Raw genomic sequence first — 13,666 nt, forward strand, 5'->3', positions numbered from 1 at the left:
AACCATAGAGAACTAATATAATAGAGTGCACACTCCTGTTTCTTCGATAGACGGGTCACGCTTGATTTCGCCGATCCCATGTGACAGTTGCCAAGAGCAACGCCACATCTTAAAACGAAAAATGTATACTTCGCTGAACCAGTATATAATGATTGTAGTTTAAAAGAGTTTTTGCTTAATCGTTCTGAAATCTTCATATTGTTTATTATTTAGAAATATAACATTAAAATTAATCATTGAATACATCTGCTGCTGTCACGACATAGTCTGTACGAACCAAAGAAATTCTTATCCCGGATAGCGTATATTACTGCATCCAATTGCGTTAACTTTATATATTGAACATTGAACTTTATTAAAACATTTTGCGTTTTTTTACTGTGCAAACTTTATTACAATAAAATTTATAATATAAACAGGTACTACTAAAGAAAATTATATTTAAAAGATGAGCAGCAATTGTTGTATTCAGGGTTGCAGTTATACAACTCACAGTAAAAACAAATTTTCTTTATTTACTATAAGAAGACCAGAATTTGGAAGAACAGAGTGTGAAAGATTACACGGCGAACAACTTAAAAATTTATTTTGACATTACGAGACCCAATGAAAAATGACAACATGCTCCATAGGAATCGTTAGTGTTCATTGTTTAAGAAGTGTATCTAAAATAAGTAAGCACTGTCTTTACATTCAGGGCAGCAATATGTGAACAGCACTTCAGGAATTCTGAAGTAATAAAATTTAAAAAATCAAAAAGGTTGGTTACGTAAAGAAGCCCCAAAAGTCTCATCCGAAATCAGCAGTGGTTAATTTATTTAAAAATGGCTAATCCAATTAAACAAAAACATTCTAAAGAAAATTCGAAAGGCACCAACATTACGTAAAGAATTGCCCAGTTACAGTAAGACATCGGAATATTGATGATCTAATAAAATCCTGGAAACAACTATCACCATCATTGCAGGGTGTGATGAGAAATATCAAGTTCAGACAATTTTTAAATCTTGTATATTTAGACAGTTGGAGTTACACTTTAAGAGGAGGGAAGTTTTGGGCAGAATTACATGGGGAGAGTTTTATACAGCCAATGATGAGGTTTCAGACTGTTGTTTAGTTAACTTTCAAAATGTAACAGATTAATAATAGACAAATACTATAATATAAACCGATTTTCAGTATCTGCATTGATCCAGCATTAGCAGTAAACTGGGTTGCATTTCACAGATGGCGAGTGATGGATCTTGCACTTCTTGATATTCGCACTTCCACTTTGTACTCCTTTCTATGTAAATATATTTAATTAATAAAACACAATCCGTTTTAGAGAACAACATTTTCAAGTATTAAACTGTCCTGTTTAACACACAGGCGATGCTCAAACCTACATTATGTGCAAAGGTGCAACGACTGAAATAAAAAAAACACTAAAAGCCACTTTATACAATCGTGGCAATCAGACTGCATTACAGCAACAAAATTAATGCGCTCACCAACCTGTCAAGTGTATGGTGAGATTTATTTGTAATATAATAACATTAACGAGATAATCTTTGGCTTTAAAGTTTCAGCCACCTCATGCATGGATACACATGCTTAAATTGCATGCGGTACGAGATAAAAACAAAATACAACAAAAAGTACTGCACGAAAAAAGTATTGCAGACACAAGTGGGACTGCACTTACAGTTGATGAAAACCTTCATCAAGATATAAGGTACCCAAAGCTATTGTTTGCAATTTATTTTTATACTACATTCAAAAGTATGACTAAAACATAATACAAACATCATACCTTTATACTGCACGAAAAAAAGTATTGCAGACACAAGTGGGACTGCACTTATAGTTGATGAAAACCTTCATCAAGATATAAGGTACCCAAAGCTATTGTTTGCAATTTATTTTTATACTACATTCAAAAGTATGACTAAAACATAATACAAACATCATACCTTTAGAACATGGTTCAAAATGAGTCTGGCGAAATGAATAACTGGCAGAAGATATTTTTTACAAATCAATGTGAGAATGCATCTAGGAGCACAAATGGCAGACGATATCATCCTGACATTATCCGCTGGGCTAAAGAACTGTATCCCCGTTCCCCTGCTGCATATAGTCAGTTGATCAGCACAGGTGGTCCTCATCTTGCCATCATCTAAAACTTTGCGTCAGTATAGGTATGAAAATTGACAAACAAATAAAATTAAGTAATATCCATTACCTGATTTTGTTTGTGTAAAGAAACATTGGCACCAGCTCATGTGGAATTAATGAACTTGCTTTTCATCAACTGAACAATCTTAAAATTTTCATTGAAGCCTAATTTACTGTGGATGAAATGAAATGTTTAATGTTGCAAAAATATTTTTAAATACATGATTTAATAAATAATAATTCGTCTACAGTGAAGGAAAATCTTGTTTATCGCTGTGGTAAACTTGTCGGGTTCACTGATTATGGAGATAGAATCTGTAATTCTTCATTAGCCACACATATATGCAGTATGTAGCAATCCTCAACACTTTCAAAAAGGAGATTTTCATTCCTCTGTCCTGGTGGCCTACTACCACTACTCCTGCATACCAACTGGCTTCAATGTTTTGGGAAGCAGTAACAATCTGTGAGATGAGGAATGTCCACATAAATGCCGTTATCGCAGATGGAGCATCATCTAATAGGAAATTTTTTGAACTCATAAATGGATCAAAATTGGATATTCTTGTAAAGTCGTATGCTGCCCCAAATCCATGTAGACCTGAAAACCCAATATTTAATATCAGCGATACTAGTCACCTATTAAAGGTTAGCAAAAAATGTGTTTTTTGTAAACAAACATTAAACACGCATATACTCATTTGATTGATTTGCAGACAGCAAGAAATTCTCTGTACTCTCTTCTAAGCCAGGAGGTACCAAATACAACATGCATAAGGATGGCAAAGATACTGTGGACCCACATTCAAGAATTGTTTAGTTTGGATTCCAAAACCCCACTTCACAAGACAAATTTGGCACTCTTTCACATGAACCTAAATTCTTGCAACAAAGTAGTTACTATACAAACATGTTGTTATAATTGTAACAACTTACTCTCACAAATATGTTGTTATAATTGTTACAACTTACTCTCTATACAAATATGTTGTTATAATTGTAACTGTTATAATTGTAACAACTTACTCTTATACTTCAGATGAGTGTTCTAATTGCAAAACAAACCTTGAGCTTGAGAGTTGGTATTGCCTTGGAGCGAGATGTTGTTGGTGCCGATGGTACCGCAAAGTATGTTTTGCTAATGGACAAGTAGGCTATTATACATTTTAACATACTAACCTATAATAAGTACAAATTTACTATGAATTGTCCCCTTTAGATGGTTTAATACTGTTACTTGCACTGCTAAAGATCCAATTCGCTCAGGTTTAATATTGTTTCTTGCACTGCTAAGGATCCAATTCGCTTAATCGATGATGAAAGGCTAATCTGGCTATATTAACGCAACTTTACCCAACGCACCATTCTGCACTCGAAACGTTAATTGAAAACACGTTTTTAAATGTTGTTTCGCTTCAATCCTTTTTCTCCTTTGCTACTTTATTTACAAGTTATATCTATGAGATGTCTTACTGCCAATAACAACTTTTTTATGTTTCGTCACAGCGGTCTTACATGCGACGAAATACCAATCCGGACATTAGTCAAATAGGATACGGGTGACAGCAATATCACAGCGTAATATTATTAAAAAGATAAAAGGTGGGAACACAACCTTCGGAAAAAATAAAACCTTGGACAAGTGTTTGTAACGAACCAATGCCAAAACAAACCAAGTTTTAAAAGCACTCATTTCACCAACGAAGTGAGTAAATTATGTCAATGTAATTGTAGGAATTTCAAAGAAAACTAGTTTTGAATTCTAACTTTTACCTATATTTTTTAAAGTGCCTATTAAACCAGGTGTAAACTTTGATGATTTTGGTTTTATAACTACGAAAAGCATATTTTGCGAAGTTGTGTCCTAATACCTTAACAAATATTTCTGCAATGAAACATAAAACTTTAACAATGATAAGCTTGTTTTGCCCAGACTCACTGCACAGCATGTCACAAAAATTTGTAAAAAAAGGATCCTGTTTCAGCTTACTTAAAATTATTTTGAAATTCATCTCCTTTATAAACTTACTGGTTTTTATATTGTGGATGTAAACTGTTTTATCAACATTTGCATCAATTGCTCAGTTGGAAATAGGAGGTGTTTTCCATCCTTTTCCATTAAATGTGCAAAACTACCTTCAGGCTCCTCCTTTGATAACAACTAATAACCTCTCTGGATTCTGGAAATTTCTTTTTTGCTTTTCTCAATGAAAATCCTCCAATATATTCAATAATCTCTAAAACGTAGTATACCAACTTAACTACAGCATTTACTTACAAACTATACCGGTTTCTGTTGCATCTACGCCTGCAACTACAATCTCTGACTTATTTTTATTGTAACCTACAACTGTTGCACCTACGCCTGCAACTACAATCTCTGACTTATTTTTGTTGTAACCTACAACTGTTGCATCTACGCCTGCAACTACATTCTCTGACTTATTTTTGTTGTAACCTACAACTGCATCAAACAGCTTTATCAACAACTGTGCAGCATAAAATTGAGGAAATCCCAAGCAGTTGAGACGCATTCAAACAATATTTTGGATACAAAGTGTACAACTTTGGAAGACTTGAACCCTTATTAAACTTCTCCATTATTTCACCAATAAATTTTGCACATGGTTGAGTGAGGCATGGTTAGGTCTGATGGGGTATGAGAAGTATGGTATGGCCGAAGCATCTCTGTTGCTAGATTATAAATATTCTGTATATCTGTAGCTGATAACTGTATCTGAGCTGGAATAGCTTTACTTGAACATACCATTTTGTAAATAAAATTTAATATGCTTTTACAAAATTTAATATGCTTTTACCTACAAAAACGGTAGAATTATATTACGTACAACACAGTCTTTAAAATTATTTGTTTCACGGTGCCACAAAAATTAACAACAAAATATTGGTCACGCTCATATGCATGCTTTCCTGTGGAGTAGCCGCGCTACTAAATTTCTTTTTTAATTTTTTCGCGATTTTTTGCTGAGTAATGATTCAATAGCGCTTTTATTCGTTTTATATACGTTTGGCGAAAACGCTCCTAATTCTAATTAACGATCAATTCATGGGATCGGCACATTCAAGCGTGACGAGTCTGCGCAATTAACCATAGCGGTAAATCAGAGTGTGCACTCTGGTTTCAAACCAATCAACTATGGTCATTCCACAGCTTCAAAGGCAGGAAGGGAAAACTACCATTCTGCATCCTTAGAATTTTATTCTAACCGGTTTGTTTTTTTGTAAATTCTAACCGGTTTGTTTTTTTGTTTAAGTGTTAGGTTGAATGTATTAATTTAAGAAACTAATTGGCACTGCAATGTTAAACATTTTTTTATTCATGCAGTATTGTATAAATTATATTATTATCTAGATGCTTGCCTGAAGCTACATTCTGCTGCTAGAATGAAAGACGTGGAGTTCGAATTAGGTGAAGCATTAAAACATGCCCTTCATAAACAAGGTGGAACTAAGTATAAGGTTTGTTCAATTAATAGCATAAAACTAGTAAATTTAGAGGTCGACCGATATATCGGTTTACCGATATTATCGACCGATATTTACGTTCTACCGATAATCGGTAAGTAAAAAAGCACCGGTATTTCACCGATATATAAATCGTTCGTGTGAAGCGACGTGCGTATTTTTTTAAATTATTAAGATTAAAAATTTGTTACTATAGTTATGAGATGACGTGTGATGACGTCATTAAATAGAATACCGAATCCCGTAATAATTAGATTCGAAATTCTGTAATGTGCATCCATAACTACACAGCTGATCAGAACTTTCGATAGGTATAGGAAAAGGTTCCATCAGTACTGATCAAAAGTATGTAAGCGAACAACATTGTAGAGACAGTTTAACAACATTTGCAAGAATATTTCATCATTCAGTTCAAATGGTCTGTTTCATACAATATATGACTCATGCAAGAGTTATGTTGTTTTAACATTTATTGTTTTCATTGTTTTAAATAAAGAATGCATGAGATGTTCAACCATACACTGGTAGAAATGTGAAAATCGCTGTTAAATTCGCAAAGTAATATTACAGTGTACAATTTTAGTTAAACCGCTTTCAAAATCGAAAATTTACGTTTACATTCACAGTAAAACTGCGAAATGATGGGTAGTTTTACAGTAGATTACACACGTAAATTAGTACACGTAGTGTAATTTCAGTAAAACTTACCGTTAAACTACATGTTATTTTTGCAAAACACAGGCAGTTTTACAGTACCTTTTGCGGATGAGACAGTAAAACGCTCATGAAACGTTCGGAAACTGTTGGTAGAATAATAGGTAAAGAACTTTTTTGAGGTCATAAAGAAAGTTACAGTTTTAATGCTGACAATGCTACTACTTAGTTAATGTTGACAATGCTACCTAGTTAATGAATATTGCGATCAAAATCATAAACAACTTGATTTAACACTTCATAAGACAAAAAAATAACAGCGATAATACTCCTAAATGGCAATGTTTAGCGTAAATGTGAGTTTGCATATGAAAGCAATGTTGTGTGTTTTGACTCACCAATTTCATTTCTTCCTAAATGACCTAGTTAATGAATATTGCAATCAAAAGTATAAACAACTTGATTTCACTTTTTAAGACAAAAATATAACAGCGATAATACTAAATGGCAATGTTCAGCGTAAATGCGTGATTTTGCATATGAAAGCAATGTTGTGTGATTTGAATCACCAAATTTCAATTCTTTCTAATGGAAATTAGACAGTTGCCTGCCCATATATATATCATACTCTTTAAGCAAAGCTTTGGCTGAGCACTTTAAGGTGGGCATGCTTGTGATGTCCTGACGTTGCACACTTTGATCCTTTAAAGTTGATGCATGCAAAGTACCTACAAGGTTTTCAAGTTAATTGGAGTACTTATCAGCTAAATTTTAATGTCTCACCTCTGAATAAATTCTAATGTTGCGACTGCTTTTGTTGGATACTCCATGTTGAAGTTATAATAAAGACAAAAACATGCGGGTTTATCCCAGGAAAAAATCATCGCAATCCAAAAGCACTGGTCTTCAAAACAACCAGCTTAAACTTCTCACTAGTTGCAAGAGAACTGCCAAAATACATTACTTTATTAACATTTTGTAAAGATTACTATTAGCGATCATAATATTTACCACGGCAACAAGAACCTCTTAGTACACACAGTATGCAGTTATTGATTTCTGATTCTATCAAGCATACATTCTGGATGCAAAAAAACACAGAACAGCATACATTCTGGATGCAAAAAAACACAGAACTGGTGGTCTTCATCAAATGTGAAATTGATTATTTCTGTTGACTTCGGTAAGCATACATTCACGTTGAATTTTGTCAATGGTCGAAACAACTGTTTGCTTATTTCTACAATTTTAAAACTCTACAATGAATGTTTCATTACCAACGAGATTTTTATTTTAGAGAATTATAAAACAATAAAATAAGCAAACCTGTAGACGTCTACACTTCGTCTTGCCATGTCACAGGGCAAATCTGTCACGTCTTCTTTATTTATAAAGAAAACAAGGTACCATAAATACTGGAGCAAAAATATAGGATACCGTAGAAATGGCCACTTTTCCAAAACCTTCTTAACAACCTCATTTTCGTTGATCTGTGTTCGCTGTGCTAAATAAGTTTTTTTTTATCAGTGAAATTGCATGAACCATGTCGGGACTGTTTTTTTTATACTCTTCTAAAGCCAGGATATCGTATTGCATTCTTCTTATGCATTTTCTTGCACATGATTCCAATCCACACAACCGTTTGGCGCTTTTGCTTTCATCTAAGGCTGTGCTCGTAAGGCAGGTGGCTGTGCCTCATCATCACCAAGTACTTTAGCCAGCTTTCTATTTTTTCTTGTGCTGTTTTCCCAGCGATAAAATAAGTTCATTTGAGAGTGAAAAATGACCACTTGCAAATGAGATTCCATCCATACTGACTTGAAAAGAGGCTGGACAATTAGAGTAAGCTAATTTTTCAAAGTTATTTCTCCCTGGTTTACTTGTAACCTGTAACAAATATGAAATAGTAAAATGTTAACAATTTTTGCTCTATATATTAAGAAACACAGAAGTCAGTCATGTTAAATTTGTGGGGGGCAGCTTATAAGTTGTTTTGCGAGTTCACGTTATGCAGCCTCGCGACGACGCTGTTCCTAATTGCCCCGACGCACACTCTATTCAACTCCACAACAAGATTGCACATAGATGTATGAGGTTTGTACGGCACAGGAAAACACGTGTAGCAAAACAATAAAAAACGCGTTATTGGCATGTGGCAATTGTCTCGCCTGGCATACACACAACTGGGGAATTACCGTTGTCATTTTTCAACATACCTTTTGCAACATGCCAGACATCAAAATAATGTTTTATTGACTTCACGTATGTATTTTATAATTTCCGGGTGCCCTGTCAGTCACAATGACTTGAATAACCAATTCTTAGCTTTTTATATTTTCAATACTGCTCAAGAAACCTTCTTTTTCCATGGCATTTGCTGTTGGCCACTTCATTACTCTGAAAACACAGTATAATCAGCTAACAAGATTTAGAGCAATAAATTTGTTGTTTCGTAAATTCATTATTGTATATGTGCCAAATTTAGAAAACACAGTATAATCAGCTAACAAGATTTAGAGCAATAAATTTGTTGTTTCGTAAATTAATTATTGTATATGTGCCAAATTTAGCACAGTGACCTGGGGAATCCGCTCTTCCATCCCCATCAACTATTAAACCACCAGTAAGGCATATTTATTCACCATTTTTTTTATTACACAGTCTGTGTTAACCTGAACTGCAGCTGCTTCTGCTTCAACTTCTTTCCAAGTCTCGAATATTAAAGGTTGCAATGGTTTCAAAACTTATTGCACGTATGTTTATGGACTCCAGGGCTATGCACACTTTACTTGAATAACACTAAACAACAAATATGCTCAAGGGCTATGTCAAATTTTACTTAAATAACACTAAAGGGCTATGTCAAATTTTACTTAAATAACACTAAACAACAAATATGCTCCAAATAACACTAAACAACAAATATGCTCCAGGGCTTGAATGACACTAAACAACAAATATGCTCCCCAGGGCTATGTCAAATTTTACTTAAATACCATAAACAACAAATATGCTCCAGGGCTATGTCAAATTTTACTTAAATTACACTAAACAACAAATATGCTCCAGGGCTATCACACTTTACTTTGAATAACACAACAAATATGCTCCAGGGCTATCAAATTTTACTTAAATAACACTAAACAACAAATATGCTCCAGAGCTATGTCAAATTTTACTTAAATAACACTAAACAACAAATATGCTCCAGGGCTTGAATGACACTAAACAACAAATATGCTCCCCAGGGCTATGTCAAATTTTACTTAAATACCATAAACAACAAATATGCTCCAGGGCTATGTCAAATTTTACTTAAATTACACTAAACAACAAATATGCTCCAGGGCTATCACACTTTACTTTGAATAACACAACAAATATGCTCCAGGGCTATCACATTTTACTTGAATAACACTAAACAACAAATAGGCTCCAGGGTGTCACATTTTACTTAACTTGAATAACACTAAACAACAAATATGCTCCAGGGCTATGTCAAATTTTACTTGAATAACACTAAAACATCGTCACGCTTCACGTAATCCGTATGCAAAACGTAAATATGCTCCAGGGCTATGTCAAATTTTACTTGAACTAAACATCGTCACGCTTCACGTAATCCGTATGCAAAACGTAATCCGTACGCTTCACGTAATCCGTATGCAAAATCGGTAAACTTTATGAGCATATTGAACAGTGCGACGTAATTAGATGAAAGTTTACTGTTTGAACAGCGGTTATCGACATGTAAACATGCTTAATACTACATGGTGGTGACTTAATTAGTAAGGTTTTAAGCGCACCTAGGAAGTTAGTCCTGTATTGATAGGTAAAAGTTCAGGTAGGCTATCCTACTAACCCGCAGACCTGACTGAATATATGCATGCGGTTAATGTACTTCATCTGCAAACCGCTGTTTAAGGTGCGTCATTTTATTTGTTTTTATTTTTCGAGGGAACGGTAAGATGCATGTAATTGCTTTTGTTTTAAGAAGTTATTTCATTGCGGTTAATGTACTTCATCTGCAAACCGCTGTTTAAGGTGCGTCACTTTATTTATTTTTATTTTTCGAGGGAACGGTAAGATGCATGTAATTGCTTTTGTTTTAAGAAGTTATTTCATTGTATGTTATACTGAGATCTATAGTGGGAAGTGGTGTGAATTAAAGTTCTGTTGCAATGTCCAGCATAAAAAGCTTACTTTCCAATCAGGATTAAAGATGACATATTGTTTTAGTGCGGCCATTCGTGAATGTCATTTTGCCTTCGGCAACAGGAAAATCAAAGTCTAACTTACCAAAGGCCAGTGCAGAATTTAAAGAGAGGCCAGACAATTATAAGCCAAGAGAGTTACCAAACAGAAGGCCTGCAGAACCGAAAATTTATTTTAAACGTTTACACCAAGTTGTAGAGCAATGAAGTGGAGCCAAGGTACATTACATGGCACCGGTGACACAAAATCGAGTAAATTTTACCCTTTTATGTATTTTACCCTTTTATGTATATTTAGAAAAATGGCTGTTTTATATTGACTAGCGAAGCAAGATCCTAACAGCAGAATATATAACAAAGGACATTCTGCAGCTCCAATCAATATTACATTAAATATATATATATAATGGTTGGAGCAAGTATATATACGTTATATTACGATTATATATATAATGGTTGGAGCAAGTTAAGTGTCTTTTGCCCAAGGACACATACGCCAACAATGGTAGCGGCGACGAGCTTTGAACCCATTACCTCTGGGTTATAGGCAGGCGCGCTAACCACTACGCCACGGCGCCGGGCAATGAAGATCATTTCAGCGTAAGTACCCACTACCCAATATTATAAATTTTATTCTATGGATTATATTAATAGTATTAGTACTGATATTTTTTATATTACAGAAAATATTTGGTCAAAATCAAGAAGATCTTAATGAATGGCAACAGCTTTTTGTGAACCACCAACTTCAAAATGCTGGCATTGCACCAAACAGTCGGCTGTATCATCTACCCAATATTTATAAATTTTATTCTATGGATTATATTAATAGTATTAGTACTGATATTTTTTATATTACAGAAAAAATTTGGTCAAAATCAAGGAGATCTTAATGAATGGCAACAGCTTTTTATGAACCACCAACTTCAAAATGCTGGCATTGCACCAAACAGTCGGCTGTATCATCCTGACATTGTAAGATGGGCCAAGTCTTTTATGAAACACGACGGCAGTGCACTCCATCTCGAGAGTAAAGAGGCTGTGTTAGTAGATCAGCAACAAGATCAAACTCGGTTACTGCTGGAAACACAAACACATAAAAAACGACAGAAAAATCGCTTTGCTCCTGACGCAATCTTCGACACCATTATTTATCTCGCTAAACAAGGGTTGGCGCTTCGCGGACATACTGATAACAAATCAAATCTACTGAATGGTCTGAAACTTTTATCGCGACACAACGATGATGTTCATGATTGGATATATGTTAATGTACAAGAAAAACAAAAATGGTTGGGGCATGATATACAAAATGAAATATTGGGAATAATTGCTAATAAAGTTCGACAAAAAATCCTTTCTTCCATAAAAGATGCAAAAAACTTCGCCAGTATCGCAGACGAAACCACCGACATCAGTCGAGCAAGTATCCGTTTGTGTACGCTCTATATGTTACAGAAACTTTTGAGAAGTTTCTTGGTTTTTATGAAACTGCCAACACTGATGCGTCAACCCTTGCTAGTAAAATAGAAAACGCAATCACCACGTGTGGTTTGAATTTAAACGACTGTGTTGGTCAGTCATATGATAGAGCGGCAAATATGCGAGGGCACATAAGCGGTGTGCAACAACGGATGAAGGAAAAATACCCAAAAATGTTGTATGTGTATTGTATTGGACACCAAATAAATTTAATTGTTCAGGAGGTATTCACTGTAAATTCTTTCGTAAAAACTGCTTTGGCTATGCTGACAAGTACTGTAAATTTTATTAAATCCTCTCTGAGGCGCTTGGCCGCTTTTAATGAATTCTCTCCCGGCAACGAATCTCATCACACCAACAAATCTCTGCGTCCTTTGTGCCCAACACGTTAGATTCTGCGATATGCAGCAATTAAGACGTTTGTGGCGGAATATGAAAATATCCTTGATTGGCTGAATGAGGTTGCTAACGATCCGACGCGAACTTCAGTCACCAAAGGGGCTGCCCGACCTTTGCTGTTAGGGCTGGAGGATTTTACGGTTTATTTTATGTTAATGTTAGTAAAATAAATTTTAAGGTTCATCAATCCGATCCACGTCCAGTCACCTGCTATAACAGTTGATCGCTGCCGGCGACTTATAGAGGGGTTATTGGTTATTTTAACTGATCACAACAACACCGACAGTGCTGTTCAATTTTATAAAGCCTGCACCAAACACAGTCGTGAAATAGGCTTACAGATGCCGTCTGTTCCTCGCACCCCTGGTCGTCGGGGCAGAAACGTGTTGACCTTTAAGCAACGACCCTGAAGAATATTTCTGCAATATTTATACAGAGATATTTAAAAAAGCGTCCAACGCTATCTTGGCCAGGTATCCTTCTGGGGATCTGGAATTTTCTGCCAAGATCGAGAATGTTCTTTCATGCGAAGCCAATCCCGCATGTACAGAGGAAGTTGAGAAATTTTATAATGAAATAATATCAACGGGTTCTATTAAGGAAGAAACACAAATTCTAAAGAGATACCTTTCCGCCAAATCAAATGGTATTACTACACCTTCAGACTTGGCAGCACTGAGCTATACATATAACTAGAGAGCGCGACTCAATCAGATTTAAAGGCAGCAGAGAGCGAAAATAGGACACGCTTGACTGATTCAGTTTTGTCCCCAATTTTAAAGGCGCCAAAGGCAGTCTGCCTGTACGATACCATTAAAAAGTAAGTTCTCCGTTTGTTTCTGTATTTTTTACCTTTAATTATGGGCTAGTAAGGTAAATACTTTAAATTTTTGTGATTAGGATTAAACAAAGCCAGTTTACATGACCACTTTGCCCGTGACAAAAGGTTTACCGTGGTTATGGTATTATCAGAGTAGGTGTCATTATATAACGTGTGTATTAATATAGAATATGGATATTGTTTATTCGCTATGTATGTAATTTTAGTTTTTTTACAAGAAATTTTCCTTCATTAATCATTTGTTGTATTACAGATTTGAAGTAAATATATAGAACCCCAGGCATAATGCAATCAGTAACTAAAGATGAGTAATTTGGTAAAGATGGTTACAACAATGATGAGCTTAAACATAAACTATATATGTATAAATAAAAGCTGGCAGATGTTCTGAAAGATAAATTAGCCATTTGTTTATCGATTGCCGGTCAAC

General features: G+C 34.9%; 3 long non-coding RNA genes and 1 other non-coding gene across 14 annotated transcripts; 2 read left to right on the forward strand and 2 right to left on the reverse strand.

The window, feature by feature from the left end:
- Nucleotides 1–440: 440 nt before the first annotated feature.
- Nucleotides 441–5,081, reverse strand: LOC113475332. Of its 10 annotated transcripts, none has more exons than XR_003397079.1 (6): nt 4,619–5,081; nt 3,226–4,504; nt 2,858–3,042; nt 2,228–2,761; nt 1,956–2,167; nt 441–1,285 (listed from the first exon to the last, which is right to left on the reverse strand). It is a non-coding gene; the product is annotated as an uncharacterized LOC113475332 (long non-coding RNA). The 10 variants fall into 10 exon arrangements; XR_003397082.1 differs by having other exon boundaries at nt 1,956–2,161; nt 2,228–2,624; nt 4,619–5,080; XR_003397076.1 differs by having other exon boundaries at nt 1,956–2,161; nt 2,858–3,035; nt 4,619–5,078.
- Nucleotides 2,696–6,630, forward strand: LOC113475331. Its single transcript, XR_003397074.1, has 6 exons — nt 2,696–2,808; nt 2,877–3,053; nt 3,200–3,309; nt 3,667–3,865; nt 5,534–5,640; nt 5,958–6,630. It is a non-coding gene; the product is annotated as an uncharacterized LOC113475331 (transcript).
- On the reverse strand, nt 6,504–9,148 carry LOC113475333. Of its 2 annotated transcripts, none has more exons than XR_003397086.1 (4): nt 7,627–9,148; nt 7,084–7,556; nt 6,757–7,028; nt 6,504–6,584 (listed from the first exon to the last, which is right to left on the reverse strand). It is a non-coding gene; the product is annotated as an uncharacterized LOC113475333 (long non-coding RNA). The 2 variants fall into 2 exon arrangements; XR_003397085.1 differs by lacking the exon at nt 6,504–6,584 and having other exon boundaries at nt 6,946–7,028; nt 7,627–8,187; nt 8,517–9,148.
- A 1,916-nt stretch (nt 9,149–11,064) lies between these two features.
- Nucleotides 11,065–13,660, forward strand: LOC113475334. Its single transcript, XR_003397087.1, has 3 exons — nt 11,065–11,114; nt 11,198–13,215; nt 13,490–13,660. It is a non-coding gene; the product is annotated as an uncharacterized LOC113475334 (long non-coding RNA).
- Nucleotides 13,661–13,666: the final 6 nt, after the last annotated feature.

This window comes from Ciona intestinalis, unplaced genomic scaffold, assembly GCF_000224145.3.
Source record: "Ciona intestinalis unplaced genomic scaffold, KH HT000230.1, whole genome shotgun sequence".
NCBI lineage: Eukaryota > Metazoa > Chordata > Ascidiacea > Phlebobranchia > Cionidae > Ciona > Ciona intestinalis.